The following is a 25,035-nucleotide window of genomic DNA, read 5'->3' as shown; positions in this document are numbered from 1 at the left end:
TGAATTAAAATTTAACCCTTTTATATAATATAAAAATAGATGAACCAAAATTAAAATTTTACCAATAATGTAAAAAGAAAAAAGAAAGTGTACTTATCAAACAAATAGAACCTTCCTTTTAATAAAAAGAACAAAATACAATTAAATTCTAAATACAAAAATCTTCACGATACTTTTACGACATAAAATATAGTCATTAGTTAGTTTGAGATTATTGTGTTGTGGTTGTGTTTCCAATATCCGAAATCTTCAATATTCATCCATACCAATATAGGTTATTGATTAGTTGATAACAATTCAATGCTTCGTAGAGATAGTTTTGGATATATTCATATATATAAATGGTTGGAAATGATTATAGAGGACAGTTGCTTGGCCAACACACATTTAATGACGATCACGCTTTGTTTGATTTTAAACACACAAAAACAGTGCTTGCAGTGCCATCAACGTACGCAAACCCATAGCCATATTGTTCATTTTGTCATTATTAGAGGTGCTCATGGCCGGGCGGCCCGGCCCGGCCCGGCCCGGCCCGGCCGAAATATGGGAGGGTTTGGGTAAAAATATAAGCCCAAAATATGGGCTTGGGCAAAAAAATGAGGCCCGATTAAAAAACGGGCCGGGCCTCGGGCACTACTTTTTTGGCCCGGGCCCGAATATAATAAATATTTTTATTTTTTTTAATTTTTTTAATTTTAAAATTTTTTAAATTTTTAAATTTTTTAAAATACTTTTTTAATTTTTTTTAATTTTAAAATTTTTTTAAAATTTTTTTTAATTTTTGTTTTTATTTTTAAAATAAATTTTTGATATTTATTTAAAAAATAGGCCGGGCCGGGCCGGGTCGGGCCCGGGCTTATGAATTTTTTCTCCGGCCGGGCCTGGACAAAATTCTAAGCTCATATTTCGGGCCGGGCCGGACCCGGACTGAAATTTTTTCTGAGCCCGGCCCGAATCCAGCCCGACCCGGCCCATGAGCACCTCTAGTCATTATTTTCGCCTTTGAATTATACTTGCTTTTTAACGAATTCCCTTCCTTTCGTTTCTGTTTGAAGACGTCACTTATGACTACTCAACTAGATCATGTGACAGTTCTTTGCCTAATTTCCACTGCTTTTCCATGAAAAGATATTCAGTCAACTGTTAATAAAGACTTGATTTGACTAATTGCTGTATAGTATTCCCAGATTATTAAGGAAAACAAAATCATTGTTTCAATAAAATACGAAAGAAAATAGAGATTACTTCATGCTCAAGGCATTGTGGATTCATACGTTCAGGCTGAGGTTTATGCACTAAAAAGTCACAGTTTAATGAGTGGTTAACCAAAGCCGCCACACATGTATCCCATCACCTATTTTTCATATAACTTTTCAGCTTCTCATTGAATTTTAAATCCCAGCCCCCGCACTCCCTAAAGTTTTCGGTTTCATCCATTGAAATTTAAGTCTGTTTTTCAAGTTGCATCTTGCAATTAACATTTATTTTCAACGACTTTTGGATTTTCTTTTTGGTTCGATTTCACACTTATCTAGTAATGATTGCAACATAAATAAATAAAAAAATTTATGTCCATATATTACCCAAATCATTGAGGGAACATTATACATTTCAAACTCGTAAATTTCGAATAATGCAGCAACAAATTACTACTCAATTAATTTTAAGGAGACACTTCAAAAGAAACTACTTGTTTCAATGGATCAACCGTGGTTGATGATTCAATAATAGTGGATGAAAATTTTGCCAACTATTCCACATATTTCCTTTAAATGTTGTGGACGTGTGCATGGGCTAGCTAGATTGAGCCTGATTAAAAACAACAATTAGGGCCTAATTGAAAAAAAAAATCTAAATTGAGGCAAAATTCAATTCGACCCAGCAACTCATTTTCTATTCATAAAATAATAAACTATTAAAAATATATAATCTTTTATTAACCCTATTATATTTTTGTCATTAATCTTTAATTCAAGCCAAACGTACTTGACCAAAATGAAAAATGTCATGCTCACATCTATCTCAATTAGAGTGGGTCACTAAACTCATGGATAAGTCTGCTTTTCCATGAAAAGATATGCAGTCAACTGTTATTAAAAGACTTGATTGTCAATGACCGGCACCACCTGGTATTTTGGACCCATGATTGCCTGATGATTGTGCCAAACTTTAAAAAATTGAATTTTTTGGTTCTGGCCTGTCAATGGCCGGCATCAATGTATTTTTTTAAAATAGTATCATACTGGAATACAAAAATTTTAAAAAAAACAAAAAAAATTGGGTGTTGGCCTTGTTAATGGCCTGCATCAGTATACGAAAAAAAATTTTGGGTGCTGGCCTGTCAATGGTCGGCACCACCAGACGAAAAAAAAATTTTGCATGCTGGCTTGTCAATGGCCCACACCAGCAGTATGAAAAAAAAATTTTATAGGTGCTGGCCTGTCAATGGCCGGCACCAACAAGATCTGAAAAAAATTTTGGGTCTTGGCTCATTAATGGCCTAAGGCACCAACAAGATCTGAAAAAATTTTTGGGGTGCTGGCCTGTCAATGGCCGGCACCAGTATACGAAAAAGAATTTTGGGTGTTGTCCTGTCAATGGCCTACACAGTATACGAAAAAAAATTTGAGTGTTAGACTGTCAATGGATAGCACCAGCAGTACGAAAAAGAAATTTTTTTTAGGCCGGCACCAATAGACGAAAAAAAATTTTAGGTGCTGGCCTGTTAATGACCGGCACTAGTGTATGAAAAAAATTTTTTGGTGTTGGCCTATCAATGGTCGGCACCAAATTTATCAAATATATATATGTATTTTATCTTCCATTTTGTTTGATTTCAATTTTTTTTCCTTTGTTTAGAAGAAAGCAAAATTTTTTTAAAATGAGTTCCTAAATGTTGTTTGTTTATGTTCATTTCGATGGATAAATGATAAATACAACTGAAGAAGGCTGTGTATTTAGAAGCCGAAAAAAATATGAATGAGATTCAACAAACGAATTTCGCTGTCAGATTTAAAACGAAAAATCAGTACAAAGATAGCAACCCATTGCGGAAAGCAAATGTTGAGACTATTTTACAAATTTTTTGTTTCAACTGATCCGCTAAAGTTCTCAGATATGGAGCTTGAAGATGATGATTTAGGGACAATGATAGTAATTTATTACCCTCTTGAGATAGAAATTCCCAGCTCAGTTGAGTTGTTCACGGAGACAGCTGAACCGGATCCCATTCAAGTGGTAATTCCAGCAAGCCAACGTTTCGGAATTGATTTTGATCTTAACGTCTCTTGGGAAGATCAGTCGGGTTTTGGACGGTCAACGCCAACTTCCAAAAATCCAAACACCGATAGATGTTCGTATAACACCCCAAGCTCGTCTCCTCGTCTAGAGATCCATCCAAAAGTGTTGGCCACCATAGAAGATAGTGATGAAGGGTCTGATAATGATGATTAGTCCCACCGTGATCTCAACGATGATTTTAGTGACCTCAATTTGGATGACATCCCTGAAGACATAGATGAAGAAGGGCCGGTAGAGGGTGAAAATGGGAACCCCCATTTAGCCGGAAACATGGGCCCTGGTATAGTTATAAGAAATAATCCAGGGTCCTTCATGACCGACGTGGATCCTGATGCGATTCTTGCACGCGAGTTCCCAGAATATACAAATTTTGTGTAGCTCACCTAGTTTACAATGAATTCGACGAAAAAGAATTGTTTGTAGGACAACAATTTGATAACAAAAAAGACTGTTTACATGTTATAAAACGACTTAGCTTGAAGTTAGGTGTGGATTATAAAGTAACGAAGTCGACGCAGTCTTTGTATATAGGAGAATGTTGAAAAGCATCGAGTGGTTGTAAATGGCGTGTCCGAGCCACGTTAATGTAGCGGACACAGATGTGGGTGATAAGGAAACTAGAAGGTCCACACACATGCACGTCCGCTCGTATGTCGTAAGACCATGGTTAGATGCAAAAGCCATATGCAACTGCATCATCCCTTTGGTGAAAGAGTCACCCACCATTCAAGTGTCGGTCCTTATTGCGGATATACAAGTTCGATTCAAGTACAAAGTGTCGTACCGAAAGGCATGGTGAGCAAAGCAAATGGCAATGCGAGAGTTTTATGGTGACTGAGATGCGTCATACAACGAGCTTCAAGGGTGGATAGATGGGATGCAGAAGTATGTACCGGGGACAGTGACTGATTTACAAACACTGTCGTATAAAGGCCCTAATGGGGAGATACAACCGGGGAAACGAGTTTTTCACTGATTGCTTTGGACGTTCAAGTCGTGTGTTAGGGTCTTCCCTCAGTGCAAGCCGATGGTGCAGGTGGACGGGACATGGTTGTATGGAAAATACACGTAAATCCTCCTTATTGCTGTTGCACAAGACGACAATCGAAATATACTTCCGATTACTTTCACCATCATGGAGCGTGAGTGCTTCGAGTCTTAGGAATTTTTCCTCATAAATCTGCGGAGGCACGTTGTCAGAAAAGACAACATTTGCCTTATATCTGAAATATCGAAAGGATTACTTGCTGCAATAAGGCGATAGGGGGTTCCGTGGAGGTCTATTTATTGCATCTGACACATCGCGGCAAACTTTCATAGAGATTATAAGAATAAAGATTGGAAAAAAGAACTCGTGAACATGCGTAAAAAAAATTGTTTGTATTTATTTCAAAAATTACTTTTCAAATTTTTTGTCTTTTTTAAATTGGTGATTTCAAATTAAATATGCAACCCATGAGTTAGAACTGAGAAGATTCAGGCAGAGGTTCGTAAGGCTTGAATCTCAAATGTCATCTTTACCAACAAATCTCTGGACATGGTTGGCAGCATAGAGAACTGGCAATGGACTCAAAGTTACGATGAGGGGTTTCGGTATGGGCAAATGACGACTAACCTGGTAAAGGCGGTCAACTCTGTATTTAGGCACACACGCCATCTCCCGATTTTTGTTGTATTCTCGGCAACATTCTATAAGTTGGCGACATTGATGCCTAAGATGGGGTTGAGACAAGCTAAGCAGATCGAGGTCGGGCACGTGTATGTAGAGGCCATTCGAAAGGCTATGGCGGTAAATAGTCGAAGGGCACAAACTGTAACACCCCTAACCCATATCCGTCGCCAAATTAGGGTTACGAGGCATTACCGAACAAACACAACCATTTTTTTATTTAAAAACCAAACTGATCACAAAAATAGAAATTAAACCATATTCACATGGCTAATTATATTATACAATTGAAATCTAACCAAAATCATACTCAAACCTATACATGCCATAAGATCAAGTTCAAACTGTTAACAAAATACCAAAAGAAGTCGATAGTGTGATAGACTATGCTGACGATCCCCGAGCTCGTAACGCGTCTCCAAAATCTATAAACAAATAAACAAAAACAATCAAAGTAAGCTTCTATAGCTCAGTAAGTTTATAGCATATCCAAAATACATATAAACGATCATTTGTATTATCATTATATACCTAAAAATCAAGTTATATACATAATCATTAATCGCAAATATAAATTCCAAATATACTTATCATTGCATTTCATTGAATGCATGTTTACGATCTTTCATATACATATGTTAAAAGCAAATAATTATACTTATCAATCACATGTGCCGAATGCACACACACATATATATATACACCTTAATTCACATATGCCGAACGCATAGATATATATACTCACCAGACACAACGATTCGAGCTTTTATATGCTCATCAAAAACATAGCAACAGATGTTCATATATTAATCCAATACAAATAACCAAATCATATACATATATATTCATTGTATACAATCACTTAATTTAAACATATTCAACGACACATAACCTGCTAGACTTATAGCCTGAGTCAGATCACCGGCACGTAGCCTACTAGGTTTATAACCTGATTCAGATCACCGGCACGTAGCCTGCTAGGTTTATAACCTGATTCAGATCACCGGCAATTAGCCTGCTAGACTTAAAGTCTAAAAAATTCACCGGCATTAAGCCTGCTAGGCGCTTAGCCTGAAAATCTCAATTTCACAGATACAAGGATGATTTCTCGTATATTTCTTAATAGCAACACACATTCATAACATTTATATATAATTCACAATCTCAACTCTATCCTAAGAAAATTTGTAGTCCATGTTCAAATCATACAAGCATTTAAAATTTATACTTTTAATTCAATGCAAATCTTAAACATATATATACATATACATTCAACCATGTATGTCAATATATAATTCCATACCTAATTTCAATACAAGAAATTATACTGTGTATATATATATATATATATAACTATATAGTCGAACCTCACACTTATGCATATATATATATATCATTCATACTCAACTAATTTTCAATACATATACTTTTAATTTTAGCTCATCAAATATACAATAGATGTACATTTATATATATATATATATATATATATATATATGTACATATTCGAACTTCATTTATGCGATATATATAACACTCATACTTAAAATTCATTACTGAACATATACATATATGTAAGCATGCTTATTCAAATATAGCATATACATATAATTTACAATTCACATATACATATCTATTCAAATTTCTCATACAATCATGGGTTACATAACTTTAAATAAATCCAAGAGTTTATACATATATATATATATATATATTCGCACCATATATATATATATTATACATTCCTTTGATTAAAATCAAGAATTTATACCTATGCAACATTCATACTTTAACTAATTTCAATAACTTTTATATATATATATATATATATATATATATATATACTCTAGCATTATATATATACATATATATATATATATACATGCTTATTCGAATATCAACTATACTCTTATACATTTCTTACCTTTATTTCAACCCATAAATCTATACAAGATTATACTTGTATATTCGAACATGCTATATATGTAAATATCGTCCATACTTCAAAATTTATTCAATCAATATACTTTTAATTATAGCTCAACACAAAATACAATTAGTATACATGTATAAATATTAACTTAATAACTTTTAATTGCTAATAGACTTACCTCGGATATCAGCGGACACGATCGACTATTCGATTACTTTCGTTTTTCCCTGATCCAAATCCGTTTTCTTCGTTTCTTGATCTAAACATAATCAAATTTAACCTTTTTAATTCATCAAAACATTCAATTAAGTCCAAAAATACATAAATGGGAAAATTACCATTTTGCCCCTAACATTTTACATTTTTTTCAATTTAGTCCTTTTTGCACAAAACACAAAATACACAAAATTTGCCCACAGTAAGCTAGGGCCGAATGTTCCTTGTCTTCATACAATTTCACACATTTCATTTATTTCACATTTTAGTCTCTAAAAATATTATTTTTGCAATTTAACCCTAATTACTCAATTTCACCAAAAATTCCAATACAAAACATATTAATCTAAAACATATCTTTCATTATTCATTATCAAACATCACAAAACACAATTATTCATCAATGGCATAGCTCAAAATATTCATCAAAATAAAAAAATTCAAGCATGGGTCGGATAGTACTCGAAGCAACGATCTCAAAAACATAAAAATTATCAAAAACCGAACAAAATTCATACCTTAATCCAAGCTTGAAAGTGCCAAATTTTTCCAAAGCTTTAAACCCTTATTTTCTCTCTTAGTTTCGGTAGAAAAAGATGAAGAACATGTTTTAAATTTGTTATATTTAACATATAATAACCATAATAATTAATTTACTTAATTAACCTTTGTTAAAATATAATGTATAACACATATTATAAGGTCATTCTTGACCATTGCCACCCACTCACTTAATGGTGGACTAATTGCTTCTTAAATCCTCTAAATTATAAAGACAACAACAAATAGACACTTTCATATTTAACCATTAAATTTTTATTTTACGCGATTTAATCCTTTTATTTAATCGGACACTCAAACAACAAAATTAAAACACGAAAATTTCACACAATCAAATGCACACAAAATAAACACACAAAATAATATTAAAATATTTTTTGACTCAGACTTGTGGTCCCGAAACCACTATGTCTGATTAGATTTGAAATTGGGCTGTTACACAAACAATGAACACAGAAATGTATTCGAGCGACTTGGAGACTTTCCAAGTTCAGGAGTACATCGGCCGTCATTCGGGTCTTCTACCTAGGTCGTACACAGTTGATCTGCGAAACAGGCGATGCAAGTGCGGGATATTTCAAACTCTTTGATATCCGTGTGCGCATGTTCATGCAGTGTGTGCGACAGGAAACTTAAATGTTGAACAATTCATAGACGAGATCTACACGTTGCAACGCATATTAAGTATATGGGGGAACAAATTTCCTGTAATGCCCGATGTCTCAAACTAGGAAGTTCCACTGCATGCTATCGAGATGGTGCCTGACCGTAGTCTCCACAGACATCCTAAAGGTCGACCACAATCGACGAGAATTCGAAATGACATGGATGTTAGGGAGACGCGTGAACCCAAATTGTGCACTGTGTGCTGAACATCCAGACACAACCGATCAACATGCCTACATCATGTCTACATTTCCGGTCAATCGTCTCGTAATGCTGGACTCCAAGATGGCGTGTGATATATTATTGAGAGCATGTTCTTATAAAAATATTGTAAATATTTAAAAAATTAGATAATTTAAATGTAATGAGAAAAAAGTTGAAAGTAAATTAAATTTAAATGAAATGAGGAAAATTTTAATTTAAATGAGGAGAAAAAATTTGAATTGAAAATAGAAAATTCAATATAAAATGAAATAAGATAAAAATAAATTTGCATTGAAAATAGAAAATTTAAATGAAGTGCAGAAAAATTTAAATTTAAATTAAAAAATAATATAAATGAATTGAGAAAAAAATAAATTGAAATTGAAAAAAATATATTTTAAATGAAATGAAAGGGAAATGGTAATGGAAATGAAATTAGAATAAAATGAAATGAAACGAAAAAAAAAAAAGTTAATGACCCATCTGCATCAAGCCTGTGTCAGGCGTGTGTCACTGGCTAATTTGGCCTTCCAATGGTGGCCTTACACATTTTTTTTCATATTTTTGGCCTTCAAAATTGAAATATCGGTTATCAAGCTTAATAAATGTGGTGTCAAGCTAAAAAAACAAAAAAAATGAAATTAGATGATATTTTTTAATAAATTTAAATTTTAAATTAACAAAAATAATAAATAAATGAATATATTTAAATAAAATATTAAATGAAAAAAAATGAAATTAGATTTATTTTAACAAATTTAATTTATCTAAATGGGGTGTCAGCCTAAAACCCCCAAAAATGAAATTAGCTTTTTTAGAAAATTTTAAATTTAAATTGACAAAAGTAAAATTTTAAAAAGTTTAAAAATAGATGAAAAATATTAAATTACCCTAATATTAGGAAAACTTAAATGAAACTAAAATAAAAAGTAATGAAATTAAAATAAATTTTGAATGAAAAAAAATGGTTGAAATGACCCATCTGCGTCAGATCTGTGTCACTAGCCAATTTGGCCTTCCAATGGCCGGCCTTACACCTTTTTTTTGCAATTTTTTTTCAATTTTGCCCTTCAGCCAAATGGTCCCCTACTATAAATAGGCAACTCCAATGACCACCGCGGTTCACCCTCAACCATCACCGACGACCGTCGCTGTTCACCCTCAACCACCGCTGACAACTGCCGACCACTTTATGGATCCTAATCCGAATGTTCTTTTAAATGACAATGACCATATTGCAAGTAATGTGCATAAGGTAAACGAGAAATAAAATATCTTATTTAATTTTAAATATTCTTTTAAATTATTTTTAAAACGAGAAATATAACATTATTTATTTACTATAAACACAAAATTTGTACAAAATTATGAGACCCCGATTGCATGATCCCAGTTATTTTCCCGATCGAAGAGTTATATCGTATTTGAATGTCGCGGGTTTTGGGGTATCCGCGTACATTAAGATATCTAAGCTGCAGGCTGATTTAATATCGGCATTAGTTGAAAGATGGCGCCCGGAGACACATACGTTCCACCTCTCATGTGGGGAGGTAAATATTACACTGCAAGATGTAGCAGTCCAACTAGGGCTGTCTATAAACGGCGAAGCAGTGACCGGGCTTGGAAGAGTGCCCGACCCGTGGGGCACTTCCAAGCGGTTACTTGAAAGGGTGCCCCCGAACAACGAGGAAAGATGATTAACATATATTAAATTTACTTTGTTAAAAGAAAACTTCCAGCATCTTCTGAGCAGTCCAACGCAGATGAACATTATCTACACTACAAGAGCGTTCATTCTTCAACTTATAGGTGGGATACTTTTGTTGGACGTCAGTCAAAATAAAGTCTCAATAATGTATCTCCCCTTATTAGAGGATCTCGAGCTTGCGGGAAGATTTAGTTGGGGCTCTGCAGTGTTGGCATGCTTATACTGTGAGCTTTGTCGAGCGACAAAGCCGTCTACGAAAACAATGGGCGGTTGCTACCTTCTACTGCAGTCTTGGGCATTATACCGAATGTCATTTCTGGCATCAGTGAGCCACCAACCATATGTCTGGCCACTCGTTAATAGGTAAATATGTAGTTCAATTTTGCCATCTATTTTTTTTATTGTATACTATACTATAATATACTTATTTTTTGCATGGGAAAAATAATTTGATAATTTTTCTTTTTTAGATGGGCAACTGTATCGGGAATTGGGCGATCGTTCACCATACCTATGTACTATATGATGATAAAGACTCATTCCGGGGATGGCGTAAAATACGATTTCGAATATTTCTTTTTTAAATACAATAATTGCATAAGAAAAAAATAACGTGTTGTCTTTATTTTGCAGTTTATATGGATGCCATATAATGAGGAAGATATCGTGGCGCTCATACTATCATGGGTTATCGAGTAGCAATAGTTGTTCGTGTCAAATGTACCGTTAATTCATTTACATATGGTGGAGTGGCACGATGGAGATCGGGTTTTGAGGCAGTTCGGTTGTGCACAACCCATCTCGAACCCTTTCGTCGACATCAAAGAAGTACATGGAATGGATAAAAAGGGTTCGAGTCGAGACGCTTTAAATTGGGAGCAAAAAATGAACCGTATATCTTTCTGTGGAATTAGCGACATTCGAGGCGCCCTCCCTTGTATGTCTTAGAAGGAGGGTTCTCTCCACTCCTGAGTACACAGCATGGTATATGGCACACGGAAAACCCTTTATATTCCAAGGTTAGTACATGTTGATCCAAAGAGACGCGCAACCTAAATCTTCTCGATGGCAACCAAGGAACGCACAACCGTGCAGAAATCGAGTTCCGCCATTTGGGAACATCGAGTTCGATACTACCTCGAACCCCGATCTCGACACCTAATATGAAGCATCCTGCTCATCATCACACAACATGGATCCGGATTCGCTGCATGAAATTCCTCCATCGTTCGAAGATATTTTTGGTGACGACCTCGAGCCTCAACATTCGACATGATTTGAATCATCCTCATACCACCCGGAGTTCCATCTCGAAGCATGTACACCCACCACTGAGGATATTTTTCTATCGGTACCTCCGGTCACGCAATACCAATTAACTCCCGATTATAGTGTATATGATTATTCTACCTTTCTAAGTACATCGGCCGGGACACCAGATGCCAAACCAAGCAATTATCAAATGCCTCAGCAAGGTGCACGACATTGCCGACGAAGGCATCAGGACTGTTACACGCCAGCGCCGGGGACGTCCCCGGGATCGCGACAATTTTAATTTTTTCTATTAATTTTTATTTTATTTTAAAATTATTCTATAAATATTTCTTTTATTGTTAAATTTTTCTGTTTTTTAATATTAATTTAATTTCTCTAAAATAATTATCTGTTTGAATAAATGACTTCGTAATATTTAAAAATAATAATTCAAATAACTAATACTACACGACAAATTAAATTTACGTACACAATAAAATACAATCATTCTACAATATTAATACAAAAATATAAAATTCAAACAAAAATAATATGCACTATATTAAATTTAAACACCCAATGAACTACAAATGATGGGTAAAATTAATACACGAAAATTTAATTTTCAAACTTTATATATTACAGATTAAATTAAATTACATATAAAAATACAAACATTCTATGAAATTATTACACAAAAATATAAAAATGAAACCTTAAATCCTAAACAACTATATTAAATTTACAGATATAAAAAAATACAAACATTCTTAAGAAATAATACAATTATTTTTAATACTAGTTTCTTCACAATTAATCGTCTTCTGCTTGAATCAGGTCTACGTTGCATCGATACTAGTTTCTTCACAATTAATCGTCTTCTGCTCTAGACTTTTTCTTCTTCCATTCTCCCATGAGATACCTTTGCATGTGAGACTCTACCAACCGGTTCCAACCACAACCTAGTTGTGGAATAAACACTATTGCACCATAGATAATGTCCATCTACGTTGGACAACTCGATTAGCCATATATGGTGCAAATAATCATCCAACTCTTAATGTCATAACCTTTAGGGTGAATATGACAGTATATAATTCAACTCCATTAAAATATGACAGTATATAATTCAACCCCGAAATTCAGTTGTACACTACGAAAAACTCCATATACAATCCACTCCAAAAAAACTCATTTGATGATATACTACAAAACACTCTCATTTTGATGACTCTCTTAATTTTTTTTCTCATTCCATTTACACTATCAGAACCCAAACCACCCACTATATATAAAGTTTGATGCCAACCATTAGAAGTCTAGCACCTAAATTTTTTTTCGTATATTGGTCTCGGTCATTGACAGGCCAACACCAATTTTTTTTTTAAATTGGTGCCGGCCATTCACAGGTTAGCACCCAAAATTTTTTTTTCATACTGCTGGTACCGGACATTGACAGGGCAGCACCAAAAAATTTTTTTTCATACTGGTGGTGCCGGCCATTGATAGACCAGCACATAAAATTTTTTTTCGTACTGCTGGTGCCGGCCAGCACCCAAAACAAATTTTTTTGTACTGGTGGTGCCGACCATTGACAGGCCAGCACAAAATTTTTTTTTCGTATATTGGTGCTGACAATTGATAAGGCAGCGCCTAAATTTTTTTTTTCATATACTAGTGCCGACCATTGACAGGCCAGCACTAAAAATTTTTTTTGTTTTTTTTTTAAATTTTTGTATACCAGTATGATACGATTTTAAAAAAATATACTGGTGCCGGTCATTGACAGGTCAGAACCAAAAAATTTAATTTTTTTAAAGTCTGACGCAATCATCAGGTAATCATGGGTCTAAAATATCAAGTGGTGCCGGCCATTGACCAGGCAAAACCCCTTTTTACTGTTCATTTCAAATTATTTTGGTGATTATTTTTAAACTTGAGTCATTTTTATAAATATCAAACTTTTTTGAGTCAATTTGGTAAAATAGCCAAAAACAAGTTCATTGTTTCAATAAAATACGAAAGAAAATAGAGATTACTTCGTGCTCAAGGCATTGTGGATTCATACGTTCAGGCTGAGGTTTATGCACTAAAATGTCACAGTTTAATGAGTGGTTAACCAAAGCCGCCACACATGTATCCCATCACCTATTTTTCAACTAACTTTTCAGCTTCTCATTGAATTTTAAATCCCAACCCCCGCACTCCCTAAAGTTATCGGCTTCATCCATTGAAATTTAAGTCTGTTTTTCAAGTTGCATCTTGCAATTAACATTTATTTTCAACGACTTTTGGATTTTCTTTTTGGTTCGATTTCACACTTATCTAGTAATGATTGCAACATAAATAAATAAATAAAATTATGTCCATATATTACCCAAATCATTGAGGGAACATTATACATTTCAAACTCGTAAATTTCAAATAATGCAGCAACAAATTAATACTCAATTAATTTTAAGGAGACACTTCAAAAGAAACTACTTGTTTCAATGGGTCAACCGTCGTTAATGATTCAATAATAGTGGATGAAAATTTTGCCAACTATTCCACATATTTCCTTTAAATGTTGTGGACATGTGCATGGGCTAGCTGGATTGAGCCTGATTAAAAGAAAAATAGGGCCTAATTGAAAAAAAAATCTAAGTTGAGGCAAAATTCAATTCGACCCAACAACTCATTTTGTTATTCATAAAATAATAAACTATTAAAAATATATAATCTTTTATTAACCTTTATATATTTTTGCCATTAATCTTTAATTCAACCTCGACGTGACCAAAATGAAAAATGTCATGCTCACATCTATCTCAATTAGGGTGGGTGACTAAACTCATGGATAAAACTACTTGTTATGTATTTATGATTACCAACCTAAAATTTAGATAAAGTTTGGGTTGCCTACCCGTGACCCGACTGAGCTCTACTAGATGATGTGTGCAGGCCTTATAGTGAGGGCTTAGCTAGGGGAGTTCACAGTCTCAATTCGCATATGCCGAGGAGTGCTCGCACAGGGAGTCTGCAATTTCAGTTCGCATAGACCCAAAGAGTTTGCATGTGAGGCCACGAAGTCCATCAGAGAAACCAAAACAGTATATGTGTCCAGCATGTATAGAGCCTACTAAGAATATCAATTTCATGAACAGTAACCATGTGTATAAATATTTAATTGTCCCCTTCAATGAGATACAACAGAAAAATACTCAACAATATGTAATATTTCATATTCAATTTTAAAGCCTTTCATAGATAAGGTACATTAAAAAAACTAGTAGATCCAAGTAGATTTGTCTTCAATTGGGTGAGTCGGATGCATTTGAATCAAATTAATTAAAGTTTTAAAATTTTTGGGGCATTTTAGGTTTGAATTGTTTTGAGTTTGGATTTTGCAAATCAAGTTATATGGATTCGAAGTATTTTAGATTCTAACATGTTCGAGTTCAAATTATTTTAAATTAATTCAAGTAAATAAACAATTTAGCTTAGGATGAATTCGGGTTTGAATTCAAATTATTATTATTTTTTATCGAATCAAATTTTAAGACTTCGAGTTCAATAACTCAAATTTCTAATTCGAATAGATTTGACAAGATTATCCAGCACAATCCAGGCAAAAGAAATTGAAGCTGAAAACACAAGGAAAACAGAGCGAGCAATGAAATCTTTGATTTGATCCCCATCGACCATGCAAGGCCATTTCTAACAATACATGTTGCTGATCCACATATGACTTGAACATAAATCCAAAACATAATCTCTACTCTATTTGCATCCACAACCTGTACCGATAATGTATTGTATTTCTCTCTGTTTTTTTTTTTATGGATTATTTTGGTGGTGATATGTATTTTTTTCAATATTAGAGAAACGAAGTAATTATCATCTGGGTTAAAGAACAACAAACCACAAATTTATAACATAAATGAAATTTAACTTGAGATCTAAAATTTCCAACTTTTCTTATCATGTTATTTTATGGATAAAAGACACTGTGCAAAATGGGAACCAACTCTTTATTGATTTAAAGATCAAACAAAGCAGAAATTGTGGTGGTGTTGGTTGATTCACCCCATTTAAGAACTGACGGTGGTGGTCGGAGCTTGGTGAACAATGAAGTTTCCATAGAAAAAATGGGAGCATGACGGGGTTTCGTAAACCCCCGAGAGGTGTATGTGTACACTCTCGTCGAGCAGTTGTGCATTTACCTAGTATAAGCTATATATATATATTTTCTTTCTTTTTTTTTTTTCTCGCAAGCATTCAAGATTTCTAGTCATGGCCTCTTAAAAGACAGCTAATTGTCAACCCACAATTTTTTATTTGGTTCCGTAACTTATCCGTATGAATTCAAATACTATTTAGACACTTTGACGAAAGGTAAAATTATTCATATTTTCCCGAGTCACCTAGAGATAAATGCTATGTCATGTATACCTCATTAATAAATAAGTGAACGCATTCTAATCTTTTCAGGTATATATATTCTGTCTAGAGATAAATATTTATTATTGAAAAAAATATTAATATATTTTTAATTTATGCAAGGATAAATATCGTACCATGTATATTTCACCGGTAAATGAGTGAGCACATTTTAACATTTTCAGTCACAAGAGGTAAAACATATATTATTATAAAAAATTACTAATATTTTTAAGAATCATACAAAGATAAATATCGTGTCATGTGTAACTCGTGGATAAATGAGTCAACACATTTTAACTTGATCCGCGCAAGGATAAAGATCGTGCACATTCTAGCCTTTTTCAAGTGCACTGCAACTAAAGTTTTCCACCTTTTCAAGCTTGACATTGCCTTTACAGGCTCAACATGTCTTTTTAGGCTCATCAAGTTTAATAGCAGAGACGGCGTACCTAACGAGGGCTGGTAGGGCTCAATCTCTCTTAAAATAAAAAATTATTCATTTAGACTTTTTAATCATTTTAAAATTTTAAATTAATAAAAAAATTATTACTTTATTTTTCTAAAATATAAAATTTAAATTTAAATTTTTTAAAATTATAAAGAGTTAAGTTATTAAAAATTATAATTTAATTTTGACCCTCTTAAAAATATTTTTGACTTCGCCTCTAATACTACCAACATTTTAAGGCACTAAAAACTTGTCACATAAAATAATACAAATACAATATAAAAATACTAAAAGTCAAAGTCTATATAAAACATATTAATAAGACGTAAAAATTGAATAAACTTCAATTACTTTAAAACAAAGAAATAACACAATTTATCATTTCTGAAATTAAGTTACAATTATAAATTGTACATATAAATCCGACACAATAGTAACACATCATAAAATAATTAAAACTATAATCTAATAATCTAATTTTAATTAATTCAATAACCTAAAAGTATGAAGTTTAACATTGAAACTGATAAGTTCTAAACAAAGAAATTGATAAATTTAATCCAATTAAAACCTTAATAACAAATCCCCACCATATCCCATAAATCATAATGTTTACTATTGCTTAGCTGCCTCCAAATCAACCATCCTGTATTCAGAAATTTGTAATTATGTTAGGGACAACTTTAAATGTGCATAATTTAATATAGATGAGATTAATTAGAAACCGTAATTTAAATGGTAGGGGATAGAAAATTTAGTTCATGACCTACTGTTTTCTTGATTATTATGAATGTGCATGATAGCATGGTTAATAAACTCATGAATGCTAAAAAATTTAGAACGGATACATTGTCCCTGGGTTATTGTTATTTATTGTCAAATAGTTAGACAGTCATAATTAATGTACCAAAAATAGAAACTAGCTAGCCAAAGTTGCAAGCCAGATTGAGATGTGCTGATAAAGCATAGAATACAGGTAAATGAACACATGCGATTCATAATTTTTTTAGTTGAATGCTACTGTTTTCTTCTAGATTCGAATATTATCTTTTAGATGTTATAGATAAAAAAAAAATATGAATGTATTTAGGGTAATATATTAAAAAACCTGTTAAAGTATCTCACTTTGTTTAAACAAGCTCTTCAATTTTTTTATAGTTAAATAACTTCCTATCCTATGATTTTGTCGATTAGATCTTAGTTCGATTAGCATAGACATTGTTGTCAGTATAGGAGAACGTGAGTTTGAGTGTGTTGAAGCGCATTATCCTCCAACTTAAGGGTTGGGAAGAGGCTATGAGTAGTTCTAGGCATTGTATCAAAAAGAGAATATATGATTAGAATCTATAATGAAATTATAAAAAAAAAAGTTCATACGAATGAATTATTTTGAATTTTAGGCTCTTATCTTAATTTTTTGTTGATATAATAGAAATCCTAGACAATTATAACATCAACATAAAATTTAAGAGAGTTATCAAAATTTTCAAAAGAATGATTAAGTGTGTTATGTATATAAGTTTTTCAAGAAAAACTTAAAATAACATTTTGTTTTACTTTCAAAATTATTATTTTATTTTTATTTAATAAATTCTTCACATCATATTCACATCACATCATCATAAAATGTAAATTAGTTTAAAAATTCAAAATAATTTTACTTTAATATTAAAATTAATGACTTTTATGGTAGGATAGTAGCTTATTTAAGTGCAAAAATAGTTTAAGGACTTTTTCAAATATATTAGCCATGTATTTACCAACTTCCTCTATTATAGAGATTTGATCAAATAAACTCTTCTACTATTAAAATGAGTTAATTTAGTCATTATATTATTAAAAGAAAAAAAATAAGGTCAAATTTTAATGGAGTTAACTTTTGTAGTTCAAAAAATTATATATTTCTTTTAACATGGTTAATATTTTGAACTTTTTTAATGGTTCCACAAATTAGGGTTTTTTTTGACTTTTTAACTATTGTGAGTTTGGTTTGGTTCGATCAAGTTTTTGAGTTTTAGGTTTTTGACATATTTTGACAAAATGAGTTTTGTTTTATAATTTTTAACATTAATTGATAAGTTTTCAAAAATTATGAGTATTTCTAAAAATAATAATTTTTAAGCGAATAGAAATCTCAAAACTCTTAAACTAAAAAATTAATAAATTTTATATAATATTTTTAAAACATTATTTTCTATATAGAAATTTTAAATTATTCTCACTATTTTAAATATAAAATAATTTTACATCATAAAATATTAATTTAATTATAAACTAAATAGAATTTGGTTTGGTTCGTTCAATCATAATTTTTAACTTATATTTTATAAATAGTCCAAATATCTCAATTTGGGTTGGTTTTTGGTATCTCGAATTTTCTTAGTCAACCCTCTTGCAAATGAAATTTTTGTTCGTAGTTGAATTGCAAAAGAAAAAATAATTTCCATGTCATTTTTAAACAACAAATGTTAACTCTATTATAATTTGGTCTTATTTGATTCTTTTTAATAGTACAAAATTAAATTGATCTATTTAATAGAGAAATGATTGTATGAAATAAGGATATTATCCCTTTTCAATAGTTTTATGCCACATTAGTAATTTTATCCTGAATTTCAAGATTTTAATTTGGATTTGATTTATTTCAGGATGAAAATGCTGAAATTCAGGATGAAAATGGTGACATAAAACTATTAAAAAATATAGAGATGACGTGGCGTCACTATTTCATACAATCCTTTTCCTATTTAATAATAGAGATTAATTTAATCTAATCCTTAAAATAGAAGGACTTGATAAATTCTTTCACCGATAAAAAATTAGTAACCAAAAGTGTTAATATTTAATACATTTTCAATAAAATATTTTAACTGCACATGTTTTTTTACTTACTTTCTATTAATTTTGTTTATATATATTTTTTTTTACATTTTTATTATACATTAAATGGATATAATGCCAATTTTTATGGCTATATCAAATAATTTTTCTAAATGAAAACGAGTAAAAGAGTTAGAAATTGAAAGGAAGAGTTAAACAATTGCAACTGATCACTAGCTTCAATGGTCTCACATGGTTTACTATGGCCAAAACCCACAAATCGTTCCAATAATTTTCACACTTCAAAACATTTTTCTGATTCAGTGGCATCACCCACTTTAGCACTTTTTGAGATAATTTAAAACAAAATAAATTAAAAAGAAAGGGTATAATTCAAAAAGTAAATTGTTAATAATACATTCTGTTGTCAATCCTGACAAAGTTCAAGCACTCATCATTGGTCCAACTATACTTCTCAGTGAAGGGATATTTGACCAGGTCTTTTCTAGGGTACTCATCAAGCAATCTTCCCAAACCCTAGTATCCTCCAAACCATCCTTCATTACTTCCTACACGCAGTTGTTGCACATGAACCCAGCTCCAAGGCCCACCACGAGAATCTTATCACCTTTCTTCAACCTCTTCTTAGCTTCCATGTAACTCAAAATATACCATAAACCACTTGCTGATGTGTTCCCAAATCTGTATAGTGTCATTCTAGTTGGCTCTAAGTCATATTCACTAAGTCCCAAACTCTTCCCAAGTCTATCAATCAATGCCTTTCCACCTGGATGGAAACAAAAATAATCAACCTCAGACTTGAGATTTAAATCGAAACTTACTTCGGTTGATTTTTTCCCGAGAGTTGATATTGCATATCGAAGCAGTTCCGAAACTGGTAATATTTTTGGCAATAGGAGCTTGGAATTCTCTGTAAAAGCTTTAGTAACAGCTTTTATTATGCTTTTAGTAAGGCGGAAACCTTGGTAGCCTTATGGATCTTCAACCTGTATGCAACATCCAAATGCTTCGTCATCGTATCCTATATTGGGTCTTACGGTACACTTTAACTTCAACAAGCATCGATCCTTCAAACCCCTTTTGTTTGTTAAGAGGATCGACCACCCTCCGTTACGGAACAGGCAATTCGATAACATCATCGATTTCTCTTTGCCGCAGTACCAATGCCTAGCGATTGATTCGGTGCTCACAACGATGGCGAACTGGTTCTTGTATGTCTTGAACAACTGCTTCACCAGATCGATTGCAACCATCTTGTACCTGTTTATAATCCGGGATGTTAACGACGGTGCAGGTGAAAACAACGAGATATTGATGACGAGTATGTCGATTTCTGACGGGTAAACTCCCGTTTTCTCGAATAGATTATCGAGAGTGCTGAACATGATCTCATCCATCTCGGCATGTGCATCGTTTTCCGAAGGAAATTCTTCTCTACCATCAACAACATTCCTTGGACCATAAGTTTCTTCACCAAGACCAGAACTAACAATGGTTTTTAAAAGAAACCTGTATTGGTCCAGACCAAGCTTCTTGTTCCTCATCACAACTCTCACACAAGCATCAGTATCGAGCTTTCTATCACCGGCAGCCTTGAAACACTCGTAACCCAACATATAGCAATGTTGATTTCTCTTCTGAAAAAACATGTTAACAAAGTAGGAAATGAAGCTACAAAGGAATAGGAGACATATTTTCATTAAAAACTCCATTGAAAAGCTTAGAGAATGCGATGGTGATGGGATGTTTGTATATGAGATCAAGATCTGTCTATTTATAGTCTTCAATTGGGTTATTCGGATGGAAAAACCTGTACCCGACAGGTTGCAAACTGACCCGATCCTATAGGGGTTGGGAATTTTTATTTTTGAAATCGGGTTTGGAGACGGATTTAATTTTTTAATTAATCAAGTCCGGTTTAGGGAAAACCTGCCCGCTTCAAGTACCAATTTTTTAATTAATCAAGTCCTCTTTTATATATATAATGTTAATTTAAAATATATAATAAAATTTATATTAATATTTGCCCTAATATAATTGTACTTAAAAATAATTAATAGTATTATTAAAAATAATAAAATTATTATTCTACTATGATAAAATGTAAAAAAAAAAATTGTAGCATATTACGTCGGGTCGGATTTGAGTATAACTTTAATTTTTCAAGTCGAATTCGAGATAGATAAATTAATATTTAATTTCAGGCCAAGCTAGAATTGAATTATGTTGAGGTAAAAATGTTGATTAAGTTTTAGCTCAATTGGTATTGATATTATTGTCAGTGAAGGACGTGGGTTCGAATGTGCTGAAACATATTATCATCCTATTTAACAGTTAGGGAGGGGCTATGAGTAGTTCTAAACATTGTATCAAAAAGAGCATATATGATAAAAACATGTAATGAGATTAATGTTAAAAAAATATAAAAAAATATTTATATATGCATTAAAAGTGTATAGTTTTATGAACATCATTAAAAATGTTAACATCTTATTAAGAAATATTGTTGAACATCAATTAATTGGGAATGCTATTATATTTATATTATTATTTATTTATTTTATTAATTTCATGTCACGAATAAATAAGATATTAATTTAATTAAAAATATCAAATAATGAAACCTTTAAAACAAAATTCATAATGTTATATATATATATATATAAATAATTTAATGAAAATCTTCATAAAAGGAATAGTATAAACATGTCTTCATATGTTCTAATTTTTAGAGGTTGGAAATAGAAATTTTGCAGTGCAAAAGCTTTATATCCATCCATAATAATTTATCATGCTAATTATGATACTTATGTTATATTTTTCAATCCCATATTTGATGTCAAATAGCATATGATTTATAATTGGGAAATCCTTACAGGACAGTCTCCATAAAGGTGTTAAAAAAATTTACACCATAAATTTCTTTGTAGTATGCATCACAAGTTTTTAAATTGTAGTTAAATAATAATTTTATTTAATAAATAATTATGCATAAAGAAAAATAAAATATTTTTTATTTCTTCAACGTTAGCTTTCGAGCTAGTAGCGGTTCTTCAACATTCTTTTTTAATTTTGTTTTGTTTTTAATTTCAATACACGTTAATTTTGTGGTTTTTGTTTTATCTAATTTGTTTTCCTTGAAAGTAGATATTTTATTTTTACTTTTAATTTTTAATCATATTTTGGTGTATATATGAGATTTGCTAATATAAGGGTGCGGTCAAATCTATTAGGAATCGTTCTCGAAGGGTTTTTATCATAATAGATTATAGTGACGATGATAGATTCGAGATGATAATGATGATAGACAATCTGTGACTTGTCTTTTGTGCATCACAAATGCAGTGGATGTCTTGAGGCTTTTGACAAAATTTTCTTAGTTGAGCGGTGTTAATCATCATGTTGATTTGATGATGACAAGATTAGGATGAAAATTTCAGCGGTTTGATCAAGTTGATACATTTCTAGTTTATTTCTGAATTATTTGAGTATTGCAATTGCTATCAATTTGTTCTTTTGTTTTAGATTATTCGAAGGCATGATATTTTTGTATTTTATAATGATTTATTTATTTGTTTTACTATATCTCATGTTTTTGTATTATTATTGTCCATGATTGTTATTAATAATAATTTTTTAAAAACAATAATTTTATTTAGATAAAATAAATATGGGCATATAGGGTTTACATATATCAAAGGTACTTCTTAGTCCGTTTCGGATCATTGTGTCATGTTTTCTAATATCCCAAATCTGTAATATTGATTCATCAATATGAATTGATTTAGTTGATAATAGAGAAAGATCTAATTCGATTATAAATTGGATAAACTACATTTAAGGTCACTAAAGTATTAGTAAGTTTATGTTTCGATCACTCAACTTTAAAAAATTATAAAATGGTCCGTTAACTATTTGCAACTTTCATTTAAGTCACTGAGTTGTTCCTTCTATGTTCGCGCTGCCTGCAACAATCAGAAGCTCTTCTTCCTCTTATCTTCTACAATTTAGTTTTCTTTTTCATAAAACAACTTTGAACATTACAAATCTATAAATCAAAATCCAAACAGTTTTCTTCTCCGATCTCCGACACTAATTAATAGATCGACTTGGATCTAGGGCATGTTCTTCTACTTGTCAATGGGTATTGATTCACCATACCGATCATCAAATCGTCATTTGGAGCTCTCTCTTAAAACAAAACCCTTAGAAGCCTCGTGACTTAAACAAAAACTTTTGAATAGTTCAATAATTTCAATGAAAACTTTCAAAAGTTCAAGTACCGTTATGTAACGTTTTAAAGTTGAATAACAAAAACATAAACTTATTAATAATTTAGTGACTTGACTATAGTTTATCCCTATAAATTTCCGACAATTTCAATTGGTATAAATGATAAAAAACTCAATATAATTAAAAAATTGGTGGTAAGAGAGTAAAGACATTGTTGATTCATCTAAGTTTAAACGTCTATTGAATATTTAAGAGAAATTGACTAAAATATAAGACTAAAAAAAAAAACTCATCAAACTCATGAGCAATAAAAGAACCGCAAGCTTAGAGATGGGTTCTATCAATTTAATAAATTAATTGATTTTGTCATTCTTTGATTTTAAACGCATGTAAACGGTGTTTGCAGTACTATCAACGTTGACAAATCCCAACCAATTTTTCTTATCGGTTCATTATTTGAAAGTGTTATCATTATTATTTTTAAATTATAAGTGTTTTTATTCGTTTTACGATATTAGTTTAGTTTTATTTGGATCAAAGGTGATATTTAAGTAAAATCCTTTCAACAATGTTAACTTCAGGTATAACCTCCCAAATCCAGCCTAGATATTATAGCCAAATCTTGAAGGTTACATTAGCCACCAGAATGATCAACTAAAAACGTTTGGTCTAAAAATCGCTATTTTGATCAAATTTTCAAAAAACTTAGCACAGTTGCTTTAGGAATTCAGCCAAAGTAATTAGTAATTCGGCAAGAAGAAAAGAAAAAGAAGAAGAGAACACAAAGGGGTGGCACACGGGTGAAGAGAAAAAAAGGGAAGAAAAAGGGAGAAAAGAAAGGAAAATTGAGAGGAAATAGAATGGAAGGGGATGACAACAGGGGAAAAGAAGAGAAAAAAAATGAAAGTGTTTGAGTCAGACTAAAATCTAACAATTTGCTAGCTAGGGGTGGACGACACAGGCTTTAAAAGAAAAAGAATTTGTAAGTGAAGAGAATCAACCTCAAATCTCAAAGATAATTTCACTGACTCTTAATCACTAGGTCAGAAACTCAATTTTACTATAATTTTACAATATTATCAATTAGAAATTTGAGATATGACACCATGATTTAATACCTAAGGGTGGGTTTGGATGGGCGATTAGGTATTGTGTGGTGTGTTTAGCTTACTTTTTGTCACACGCTACAGTATCGCTATAGTCTCTAACTTACCGCCACCGCTGTTTTTACACTAACCGCAGGTAAACGCACCGTCCATCCAAACTCACCCTAAGAAAGAAATCTACTTCTGTTACTGTGAGGTCCCCTACAAAAAAAATATAAAATATTACTTTTAATTTTTTTAAAAAAAAATTATATAATTGATGCAATTACTCTACAAAACATTTGAAAATGACCTTATGAAAAATATGTTTTTGCAAAATTTAAAAAAGGGTGTAAGTTTTAGAAAAAAGTGATTAAATGTGTTATATCTATATTTAAGTATTTTCAAGAAAATTTAAAATAACATTTTATTTTACTTTCAAAATTATTATTTTATATTGATAAGTATTAGGTGTAATGGTAAGGTACA

General features: G+C 31.7%; 1 pseudogene; it reads right to left on the bottom strand.

The window, feature by feature from the left end:
* Window positions 1–19,460: 19,460 nt before the first annotated feature.
* LOC105777886 (3-ketoacyl-CoA synthase 19-like) lies at window positions 19,461–20,992 on the bottom strand (annotated as a pseudogene).
* Between the last annotated feature and the right edge of the window lie 4,043 nt (window positions 20,993–25,035).

Source organism: Gossypium raimondii, chromosome 10 (genome assembly GCF_025698545.1).
Source record: "Gossypium raimondii isolate GPD5lz chromosome 10, ASM2569854v1, whole genome shotgun sequence".
NCBI classification, from domain to species: domain Eukaryota; kingdom Viridiplantae; phylum Streptophyta; class Magnoliopsida; order Malvales; family Malvaceae; genus Gossypium; species Gossypium raimondii.
The sequence above is the reverse complement of the archived record's forward strand: the minus strand, read 5'-3'. Positions and strand labels throughout refer to the sequence as shown.